The following is a 12,722-nucleotide window of genomic DNA, read 5'->3' as shown; positions in this document are numbered from 1 at the left end:
ATCTGAGCCTTACATTTTCTCCATTGCATGAATATGTGCAATCAGTTGTTATAAGACCAACATGGGACAGAGTAAATTTCATATGCCTTTTAGCAATACTCAGTCTTTTCAGAGCTTTACAAACTCTCACGGATCTCCTCAGAGGTGTCTGTTCTCAGCTCCAGTTATTGACGCTGTCTTTCCTCTCAGATCATTGCAGAATCCTTGGGTTTCCACTTGTTTTCAAGAAGCTTGAAGTTCAGTATAGCCTTTACAAGAACAATACATTTTCCATGTCAATGTTTCTCCTAAGAATCTGTCTTTTTGGACTTTGTACCTCATATGAACGAAGAGTAATTTCCCCACAGCCCTCAGGGTCCAGGAAACACCACTGTGTGTGCAAACATCATCACCTACATTAAAAAAAAATCTGAATTATGATATGACTTAGGAGGATTCTTTGCAATTTATTATATGCTTCAGACCCTTTATACTGTTATGGACTAGATTGGGAGTACCAGAATCTCTGCTTAAGAAAGTTTCAGGTGGCAAGAAACCATTTTTCAATGATATTTCTTTCAAGTTCAGTGACAGTATGGATCACTTCTCAGCTGCACAGGTTGCTTGAATTGTCTTTTAACAGTTTTCACTCAGCTCACCATTGTATTCATAATATCAGGCTACCCATTCCTTACAAATCATTTCATGTCTGAGCTGCTGACCAGGACACTACGGCTAAACAGAAGTTCTGGGACTCAATATCCAAACAAATAGAGCATTAATGTGTGCCATAACAAGTTCTGATGTTAAATTCAATCCAAATGCCCTGGTCAGATACTTACAACAGGTTCAGATGAGCCAACATACGGTCGGTCTTTCACATTTTTCAGCAGCTTTGTGAGTGTCCTGTTCTCTGTGAGACTTGTCAGGTCTTAACACATTGACACTACTATGCTCTTGCCTTTGAAGTGTGTGCTGCTAAACACAGAAGACTCTGATCTGATTGGTATATATAGGCTTGGTATGCAATGCCCTCGCTACCCACAGGTGGTAACCTTCATGACTTTCTCCACTGTGTCATCTTCTGTACAGCTTTACAAACCTTTCTTTCACCACTTTCTTCTAAAATAGGATATTAGTTTTTTTATAATTGTATTTCCAAGAGTTCTGTCATTCTCTGTGTTGTTTTCAAGAGAAGACTCCTTGAATGTTCTAGAAAATATGTTTTTGATTAGTTGTTTTTGATTAGTAATTATTTCTTCAACATTATTGTCAAATTGAATGGTTTTACCTAAAAAACCCCACTAAAAGTCACACTATTTTTATATTCTAGAAGCTGTTTCCTCTTTTGCCTACAAAGTGGTTCATCTCATCTCTGACCATAACAGATCAATAAACAAATATGCAATATTTCTTACAATTGAGTGCAGAGCTAGAGCTCTGCTCTTTGGGTTTATGCCTTGAATCATGGTGTCAACAAGTGCCCTAGAAACACGGGACACATATTTCCATTGATGATTTTTTTAAATAATACTGCCTATAAGCCATCTTTTGAAGTCTTTGCCTTCTAGTGCCAATATACCTAAGGTCAAGAGCTGTCTTTATTAATGCCTTTAATTTGGGAATTCTTTTTCCAGGTTTACTGCCCAGTATGTTCGTTTTGTGTAGCAACTCAAAAGTGGCTTGTACATATTGCCCATGTGGTATGAATTCTCATAGAGCATTTACATGCTAACAGGACTCTGGACACTCTTGTTACCTTTGTGGATGGCATATTTGCAATGTCTCTGGTTTATCTTGTTGGCAGTTAGTCTTTTATGTTAATTTTCTCCCCTTACATTTGCATTTCTGTCTAATCCTACTTCCCAGGCCCTCTCGGATACTTTTTTTCCAGATTTCCTTCTGTTTTTTTCTCTGCTTGGTATCTTCAGTATCTGTTTAAACAGCCACAGCTGCTTCAAGCAAATGGCTTTTCCTACACTTTACTGTGAAAACGCAAGAATGGGCTTTAAGCCTATATGAAGTCTCTGAAGGCAAAATCTCCTGTACAGTGGTCTAAAAATGCTTGGTCTTAACTTCTCTCATGAAAGGAAGTTTCGCTGGATACAGCAGAAGAACTTGAATTTGCAATTTTTGTAAAAAATATTAATATTTGTAAAAACATATGCAGTCCTTTTGCCTAAAAATATCCTTTATAAGACAGTGTCTGTCTGAAACATATATTTAGCCACATTGGATGTAAGAACAATATCAGTGACTTGTCTTTTCATCTTGCTGTTGCTAAATGGCTCTTCCATTTTTAAACTTCCCACCATTACTCCTACATAATCTAGCTCCTTTATGAGATTCTCTCTCAAAATCAGTGGAATATTTCTAGTAGCACACACTGCTGTGAAAATACAGCTCTATATTCTGTGGCTACTTTATCTCTGACACTGCTGGGTACTGATCTCCTGTATGTTCCTTCATCAGACTCACTGCTTTAACCAAGCCCACGGCTAGGCATATTTTAGACCAAATATTAGCTCTTTCTGCTTATAAACTTAAATTGCAGTATTTATCTTCACTTTGCAATTTAAATCCATACAATCCTTTAGTAGGATTTAAATTCTCAGCAGATGCCCCCAGTTTCAGCAGTCTTTCTTTATATGTAGATATTCCTAAGACAAAATTTTTACAGTGTGTTTGGAGGTAACGTTGACCGAGCACCAGTTTTGTCCTAGCTTGACTAAACAGCAGTCTGTGTGTTTGGATCTTTGATCATAGAATCATAGAATTGTTTAGGTTGGAAAAGACCTTTAAGGTCACTAAACCCAACCATAAACCTAACACTGCCAAGTCCACCCCTAAACCATATCCTAACCACATCTGCATGTCTTATCTGATCCCTTAAAATGGAATCTCTGAAAATGCATACCTACTTGACTGATCCATTATTTTAAGATCAGCTAAAAATTCTTCAAAGGACTCTGCCTTCTGCATTCTCATATGAAACCTTTCAAAAGTTCAAGGTTCCTTAGGAGTGCAATACTCCTTCAACTTACTTTTCGTACCTGCATGGATTGCCCTCTCACCCTGGCTTGGTTTCATACCATTAAAAACTTTGATAGCTCCTACTCCTGTAATATTCCAGAAAATAGTTGTGAGCTTCTTTATGATTAATCTAGCCACTGTATATAGGTTCTGAAGCATGATGTGAATCTTTTCAGGGAAACTGCAATATTGCCACTGTGTTTTAGAGTCTCTAAAAGCCCCTAAAGAGCTATCACCTTTTCTCTTACTTTCAAATATCTTTTTTTCTAGTTAATTCCTTCCTCCTTTTCACGTTATTCTCCTGTTACCGTGTGGTACTTGGTTTACACTTAAAGCAAGGCTTGTATTGGAAAGAGCATAGAACTGTTCTGCAGAGGGTGCACATCAGAAAAAGAGCGCTTCCATTGCACTGAAGCTGCCTTTGCTGTCTTCAGTCTCTATATATCTAATTACTAACCAGCTTAGACTCATTCAACCTCCTCTTAGATGTGAGACCCTAGAGATCCAACATCTGCTAATTACATCTCTGAGTTTTAACTTTTATTATGTTCAGAAGCCTACGGACTTTCCAGCAGAGACACAAATCTAAAATCCCCTGACAGAAGGTTTTCTCTTATTTTGAGTTACTGTAATGTGCCACAGTTTAAAAATCATGGCTTTGCAGTTGCAATAGTGGGGGAAGATGTGTGCTGAGGCTCAGCAAGAGGCCAAGACAGTCACACCTAAGAAGCAGGATACAGCAGCCAAAAAACCCCCAAACCAGCTGAAAACACTAGAGGCAGTTTTGTGATTTCAGTGAGAGACCTATCTCCTCCAGCACCAGAAGACTATTGAGCACTGTTCCTTTCATCTTTCAAGGGTGTGCCTTGAAGGTGTGATATGGTCCACATCGTATCCTCGCAGCAGAAAAATTCGGGAACCCTTCTCAACTGTATATTACCTTTAGTGTCACTCTTCATCACTACTATCACATTCTGCTTAAATCTTCCCAAAGAAAGTAAAGTCTTAAGTATAATAACAGTTTTTGAAATTCATATTTTTGGAAAACTGAGGCATTCAACATTTTTGGACTGATACAAGGTTTCAAAGCATTAATTATTCCACTCACAGCAGTAAATATGTGCATGGAGAAAATGAGGATTAAAACCATATATCAAGCTACAAGGCTAAAAAAATGCTATTTTCTTGCAAATGTTTTGTATTTTTCTTGAAGAGCTGGAGAGCTACTGTTCAATGTCTGTTTCTAATTTGGGCAATTTGTTCCTGTGAGTTACAACAAAAGCAAAAGGAAACAAAAAAAAAAAAGGAAGTGCACAGCAGTATGTTTTGAATTGTAAGATGTCCGGAGCTTTTGTCTGGCTCACAGTGTGTAATCACAGGGCACTGAAACTGCTCTGAAGCTTTTAGGGTAAGGTTCACAGCCCTTGCAGAAAGCCAGAAGAAAGGATACAGGCTGGATGCAGCCACTGTGTAAATAGGGCTTAAGCAAGATCACAGAAGGGGGAGTGTGTGCTGTTCCCAGTGCTGCTGAAGTGGATCTTATAACCACCAAATTCACACCTCAGGTGAATACCTCCTCTCAGTCCAAATTTAACAGGTGGAAGGAGTCAGTTTTCCAACTCATTGAGAATGAAATGGGGGCCAAGACCCAGGTAGATCACTATGCTTAGGTTCTGCAGCCACTGCATCCATTTTCCTGATCGGGAGAAGCTCTCCTTACACTGACCTTTACAGTAGGAGGGTATGGTGCTCACATGTGCTTCCTGTATCTCAGCTGTCCTGATGTGGTGACAGCCGACTGTATCTCTGCCTTCACAGCCACCACGTGGACAATGACTACAGTTTAAGAGTCATTTATGTCTTTCCAGGGCCTTATGTGAAATCTGAGGAGTCACGAGGCCTGGATTCAACTCTTCTTGCACTTCCAGCTTTCCAAGAGAGAAAACCAGACAGGAACTGCTACCATAGGACTGCTCCCACCAGCCAGAAGGTGGGTGAGGAAGTGTGGGAGACAAAACCAGAACATTCAGCAGAACTGAGAGGTGGCAATAATCGATAACAAGACATAGTTTTGCAGACCACGAGCTATTGCTGTGAACTCATTCCCAGGGGAAGCTGCAGATGCCAGAAATTTCATTAGATTAAGAAGAGAACTGGATGTCCTATATATTAATCACGAAAAGCAGAATCTAACGAATAATTAGAACATAATTTTTGAAAGGGATATAAGTCCTAACTGCACAGTTAAGCCAAATGCTATCATTGCCCAGGATGAGACAGCCCCAGTGCAGGGGGTAGAATATTCCACACTATTCCTATTAGAAGGCTGCTCCACCTCAACCAGAAACATTTGGTTTTGGCTGCTAGCAGGTAACTGAATTGTTATACTTGACTCAGTCTGATAATTTCTGTTTTCCTCCAAATTATCGTTAAGCAATTGCTATGCACTTGCATGTATGTACTTGTGTGTATAGTTGTCATATACATAGTTCTATACATAGTGGTTGCTGTGATAGGTTCTTAAAAGTAAGTAATTCTAAAGGATGTGGACCTGCCAGCATGCCATATCATGACTATTTTATTTTTAACCAGCATGTCTTCTCCATTTGTTTAATTACTCTCCAGCTGCTTCAGGATGAGTATTTGCATCTTTGAGCCACACCGCATAATTTCTGCTTGCAGCACAGCATCTTCCCAACTTGCAGAGCTGCTTCTTATTTATAGCATTGCCTTGTACTTGGCCTTGCACTAAAAAAGAAAGTTTCTAGGAAAGAAATAGAAGGTTCCTGACCAAAAGAGCTCTTCATCCAAGTGTAAGTCTAGAGATAACTGGTTGGTACAACAAATGGAGCAGAAGAACCCAGCATGAGACAGGCCTAAGTTTCACATCAGGCAGTTACAAATACAGGAATAAGCAATGCCTACAACACAGCAGCTGCCTAAACATCTCTGTTGTGGAAAGCTTGTTGGTACCTGTGGGTGTCATAAGTGCATCTTTATGCCAGAGAGATGCAATGCAGGTGGGTGAGTTGTGATGCAGAAAAGACAGTCTTGCTCTTGATTCCTTCAGCCTATTTGGGATACTGAAAACCAGAATTTAAAGAAGCAGGGTAAAAAAGCAAAAGCAGTAGCTCACAGGCTTCTCCCTGTGTTTCGTGAGGGTTTTTTTTTGTGTAATGATTTCCCAAGCTGCCTCTTTATCTGCAAGACAAGGCTGCTCTTTGTTTATGAGTGTATCACCTTTACCAACAATGTCATGGGGAATTACAATTTTTATCAATAATAATTTATTAGTTCCTACAACTTCCAGACACTTCCCAAGCACAAAAGAAAGCAAATCTGTGCTCTTGAGGGTACATTTGTACATGTTTTTTTTCTCCTGAGGATTTATATTCCTAAATAAACAAACAAGAAAATAAATAAAGACACTGTTCGGGAGAAGAGCGAAAGCACAAGCAGAAAACATAAGGAACCAGGTGGTGTCTATCCATAGCCTGGAAAAATAGTTTAAACAGCACTGTGCTGGGGCAGAGGATTCTCTTGCTGCTTCAGTCTGCTGGCAGGTACAGGAATCCTATAGCAGCAGTGGGCTAATCACTACTAACTCACAAAGGCAAGCATGGATCATTAGACTTCACTGTGAGTGGGATATAATTTTGTCATATGTTTGTCAAATACTTTTCTCAGAAGCAGTGACCTATTAATCTTGTGAGTGTTGGTTTTGTTTGAGGGAGAGAGTCCTCTTGCCTGGAAACAACATGATTATTTCTGTCATGTGAAGCCAGGATCCACCCTTGTTAAGGCTTGTTTTTGCTGCATCTACAAAGCCATTTACTAACAATTTAACTAGCTGTTAGAGGGATGTGAAACCAACTGTGGTTGCTACTTAGCCTTCATCCAAGGGACAGGGTAGGATATAGGACCAAGGTGTCCTACACCCCCACCCAACCCAGCTGCAGAAAAAGCCCCTGTAATTAGGTAAGTCTAAGTCTACATTGCCTGGAGCAGTCTGAGAAGAAATATGCGAGTGACAAAACTCCTTTTGCTCTTCTCCTTCAATCTGAGCCGATAGCAGTGTTAGATCTGGAAGCACAAGCTGAGATGGTATCATTAAACAGGCCAGGGATTGCTCCGGGCACAGAGGCCAGCTGGCACATCTCTGCTTGTGAACCTTCCTAGATGCTGAAAGAGAGCAGCTGCCTGCAAACTGCCTATTGGGAACAGTTCTTGAAATACTCTTGCTCCCAAACTGTGCTCGGAGTGATCAGGGAAAACATGAGCTGAGACACGGCAAAGCATGACAATGACTGTTTTGGCAGTCTAGCGGCATAGATGACTGAGTCTGGGAATGTCTCTGTATGGTCTGATTTGTCAGTATAGATGCTGCCATAAAGTCTGTAAAATAAGTCATATGAGCCATGGAGAATATCTGTGAAAAAGTCTTACAGTACACACTGAGCTAGGTCTACCTGGCCAAAATCAAGAGAGTTACACTATGAATAAGCTTGGTCCAGTACCTCCTGAGACTGCTTTTCAGAGTCTTTTTCGTTTTTATTTACAGTTGTAGCATAGTAATCTTGTGTCATCTTAGCAAACTGAACACAAACACGGAAAGTTATATGCTAAGCTCATAAATAAATTACTTGATCTGCTTTTTAATTTATTTTACATGCAGAGCTTTAGTTTGCTATTTCTGCTTTGACTGCTTCTTCTGTTGATTAGTATACTGGGCTTGTAAATGTCCATAGATGTCTGCTGTGCTGTCTGCTGACAACACGTCATAGTTGTCTGCTGAGCCCTGTGTCAGTGGGTGCAAACTCTGTCCCCAGATTCTGTAAAAATCCTTGGTAAGACATCCTTTTGCATCTGTATCACACCTTGAAAGAAAAAAATATTCCTTTTAAATATTCATGTGTTCCTCACAGAGAAGCATTACAGATGTCCTTAAGTGACTTAACAGCTTAAATCTCACTGTCTTCCCTTCCTTATGGAGGCCCCATACCACACCAAAAATGAGTATATCAATGAGTATGTCTCTTTATATGAGACTTGAAAGATAGAGCATATGCATTGTGGTCACAGAGTTGATTCTGAAAATACTACCCTGACGACCAAATTGTCAGGACTATTCTCCAGCTCTCAGTACTGCTGCCTTTCAGTGTCTGGCTTGAGATACAGAGAACTGGGCTCCTAAAAATACAGTCTCGAGTGTCTCAAACTGGTTACACAAGTCTGAGACACTCAGAACTGTAATCATACTTCAGAAATATAGGTTTAGCTTCATAAACACTTTTCATATTTTCTTGGGTATAAACTCTTCCATAAGCTCTTTACATTGCAGTTTTTCCCCCAGTAGTGCTCTGATGCATGGTAATGCCTAATTTAGACACAGCTTCACTCTAATTCCTTTATTCAAGTTACAGACATATCAGGCACGTAAGAGATTTTAGCTATTCTATAAAAGGAGTGGCTGATGGGAGTGAAGTTGTGCAGCAGAAAACTGCATAAAAAGGATACTCTTCAATGTGCCATGGCATCCATCAGGAATAAGAAAAAAAAAAAAGTAAAATCTAATGGGGTAGAAAATAATTCGGAGATGAATCTATGCTAAAATATCTTCCTAGTTAATGCAGTTTGGAACCCCAATGAAATACACTCAGGTTCTGTATGTTTGAGAGAGGGATTATTTTTTTAAACAGACCTGTAATGAAGGTAGCTTTTCATATAATGTCACATACAGCTGACATCTATGCCATTTCAAACACAGTTTATAGCACAGCTCCTCTGTTGTAGGCAGACAAGTATTTTCCCCCACTTCACAAAAAATTACTTGTCTATAAAAACATTTCATGATATTACTTGCCATCTTTACACAGCATGAAATTACCTTTCTTTTGTTATGTATTTTGGTATGTAGCACTTTTCTTTTGACTGAATCATTTTTATTTATGTTGAAAATATTGGAAGTAAATTTAGTGCTCTGAAGAGGAGAAGCTGGTAGCACTGCCTTAAGACAGGTATGCAATGTGGACTGTCCACACCTCCTTTATGGAAGAAGCTTTGTCTGCAGCTCCAACCTGACCCAAGACACCTGGAACTGGCTTTCCCCCATCACAAACTCAGGTAAGCATTTTTGTGTATAAGCAAAATTGATGAAAAACAAGTTAATTTAACCAGTGACCTAAAGTGCCATCCAAGAATAAAATATGTGTTGAATTAAAAGGATCAGTAACACTGAAGCAGAGAGAAAGACCTAGGTTTGGATTAATTGGAAACTGATGGATCTAACTGTATCCTTGAGCTTAGTATGATAAAACATAGCTTCCTGTAACAGTGTCATGACCTGAGGTCACAATCATCACAAAAGATTTCTCATGCAGTGTAATCCATTGTCATTCTCTGCACCACCAAAGGCTCTGTAATCCTATAAAAGATGCATTATTGCAAGAGCTAATAATTTAGAGTTGTCATACCTTGCCCAAAGCTGCTTAAATTCTTCCAGGGTGATTGGAATGCCAAATCTGAGCACGACTTTCTTCAAGTCCCTTGGCTATATAATGCCATTTCCTTCACTGTCAAATTCCTGGAAACTCTGGAATGTAAAATAAATCATCACTAATAACAACCAACAAGTTTGACAAAATGTTTGATCTCTCTATAAGCTTAATGAATAATGGGAATTGAGAAAGATACAGAAACTCATGCATGTCTGAGTTTAATCTTTTAATGTGTTTTCATTTGATTTTTACTGTTTCCTGCTTTCTGCTATGGATGTGCAATTCACAAAAGCTTGAATTGGGATTGTCATCACAGATGTTTACGTGATGTGCTTGCCACACAAAGTTTCTTACTGATGACAAACACAGGGGATATGATCGTGAGAAGCTTGCATGCAGCTGTGAGTATGCCCACTGCTGAAGCATGCCAATGGAGGATGAAGGCACTGGTAAATAGCAGACCTTCAGATATTTTCCTCAGCTTGTTCTATACCTAACATGAATTCAATTGGCTTTAGTTTCTAGCTGGTTGGCTGGGTTTATTGTTTTTCTTAACACTCCTCTTGCAAACTGAGACTACCGAGCCTACCTCATAGCAGCCTTTCAGTAACCAAAGGGGGGCTACAAGAAATCTGGAGAGGGACGTTTTACAAGGGCACACAGTGATAAGACAAAGGGGAATGGCTTTAAGCTGACAGAGGGGAGATTTAGATTACATATTAGGGGGACATTCCTTACTGTGAGGGTAGTGAGGCACTGGAAGAGGTTTCCCAAAGAAGGTGCGGCTGCCCCATTCCTGGCAGTGTTCAAGGCTTTGAGCAACTTGGTCTAGTAGAAAGTGTCCCTGCCCATGGCAGGGCATGACGATGATCTTTAAGGTCCCTTCCAACCAAAACCATTCCATGATTCTGTGATTCTATAAAAACAGCATCCCCACTCTAGGAGTCTATGATTCTAAGATTTACACAAATATTTAATGAAAATTATATTCCTTTTCCCTTGTGCTACTCTTTTGTCCAAATATTGCAACTATTCAACAAGTTGAAGAAGATAAAAAGGTGGATATAATTTTTATAGGACAATTTAGTGAGAGTCTTTTTTGGATGGTGTAAGCATTGCAGTCAATGATTCACAGTACTGGACAACACTGGGTGTCAGCTTAAGAGTAGGTGTGTGTGTACAGCACATAGTCAAACTGGCCTCAGATGAAGCCCATTATTACTACTTCTACAATAGAAACATTAAATAAACCCAACAATAGTAAAATATGAAGAAAGTTTTAGAAATATACATCTACAACAGAATCGTTAACAAAACTTGAATATTATTCAAACTGTTGATTTTTTTTAATCACATAGTAAGTTTTTATCATTAATGAGCTATTTTGCAAGGGTTTGAATATTTATAGAATCTGAAGATCAACATTGCATAATGTTCTGAAAACTATTAGTGTTGCTTATTTATATAAAGAAAACATTCTTCTTACCCTTGCTAGGTCATGCCATCTGGTTCTTGCTTTGATAACAAGGTAGTAATGAGCGTGATCACAAGCTAGCTCTGCATCCGTTATCATCTAGCTTTTTCTCAGAAAAGAAAAAGTATAATAACAGCTAACTATGTTTTACTTTAGTGGGATCTTTAATCTCCACAAGTTTTCTTCCCTTTTGTTCTTCACAGTAGTGGTGGTTTTGTTTCCTAGTTTCTAAGATACCCATTAAAGACTGTTACTTCACATCTGTGTAAACTTAATTCTTTAAATACTGCCTTATTTCCCTAGCTGCAGGTTAGTGAAGATGTTTTAAATTTTGTAATTCCCTATTTATTTTCAAATCAATGTTGTTCAATTCTCCCTCAAGCTCAAGAGCCAGCACGGATCATTTACACGCATAGAAGGAAATGTTAATTATCTCTGAAACAATTATATCCTGGAGTGACTCCAGCAAGATTATCCTTGATTTACGTCAATAATGTAGATCAAAACTATCTTTATGAGTCACCAAGGCATGGCTTGAGTCTGGGGAGTAAGACCTACATTTTCAAATCCAGCCACCATTACAAGTGCCTAATTTTTGGTGCCCTTGTGCTTCTGATTGAGTCCAAGCATGCAGAGGAATATGGGTGCCTCAAATGAGGAGCCAGCATAGCTGTTGCAGTACACAGAAAGCTAACTAAAACTGTGTGCTATGTAAGGACACGCCTTCTTGAGAATCAAGGGGACCTTACGTCTCAATGGTGCACCTACGTTCACCTGAGAAGAGCAGCCCTTCTTTTGGTGCCCAATTCTCTTTAGCTTTTCAAAGCACTTCCAGCTAGAAAACTGAGGAAAGGCTCGTTATTTCTCTTAACACACAGCTGCCCTCATCATGCTACATCCTAGTACCTGTTTCTACTCCACCTATTGCTTTGCAAGGAAACAGTGCAGACATAATGGCTTCAAAGCCTGGTTCAGACACCCTCCAGGAATATGTTTCCTTGACAAAGATTGTCACATAAGAGGCAGAGGAATATAGGGTCTGCAGACCAGGCGAAATGTGGTAACTACATTTGACCTACCCATTGAGTTCCTGTACCACCCATGGCATGTGCAGAGAGGAACTTAAGTCCTGGAGAACTTCAGCACAGCAAAATCATGCACTTCTGAGCTCCTAGGGCTCCGGGCCTTGAAAGCTTTTGCTGAAGGCTCCCTTTGGATTTAGAAACATGAATGCCATACTGTTCTTTTATAGGCGTTCTGAGTTTTCCCCACTCCCACTGCTGGAGAGAAGATTCCATAAGCCTAAACAACTGATCAACAAAAATAGTCTAAAAACTTTGCAGGGAAATGCAATCACTCTTAAGGCATCAATCACTTTTTTCTTTGCTGGACTTCTGAAAAAGTAATAGTATTTGAAATGAGGAAATTCTGGAACTGTATTCAGAATGTTTCAATTTTTTGCTAAGTCCAAATCGAAACACAAGTAAGAGTGCAACCGTAATTGGTCTCAGATTCCAAGTGTTAGCAGGACTCAGTCATCATCAGTTTCCTTTCTTATTTTGGACTGATATCCTTGATTCACCAACTTGTCCAATTTAGGAAAAAAGAAAAACAAACCAAGCAGATAAATGTTACCAACATCAGAGCCAACAGCAATGCTGTAAAAGACTAATAAAAACTGGGAAATAATCCTATGTATATTGTCCTGGATTCAGCAGTAGCAGTCATTTTTCTCCTTC

This window comes from Pezoporus flaviventris, unplaced genomic scaffold, assembly GCF_033815535.1.
Source record: "Pezoporus flaviventris isolate CSIRO_AGI_PZ_B2104156 unplaced genomic scaffold, CSIRO_AGI_Pfla_v1 ptg000070l, whole genome shotgun sequence".
Classification (NCBI taxonomy): Eukaryota; Metazoa; Chordata; class Aves; order Psittaciformes; family Psittacidae; genus Pezoporus; species Pezoporus flaviventris.
The sequence above is the reverse complement of the archived record's forward strand: the minus strand, read 5'-3'. Positions refer to the sequence as shown.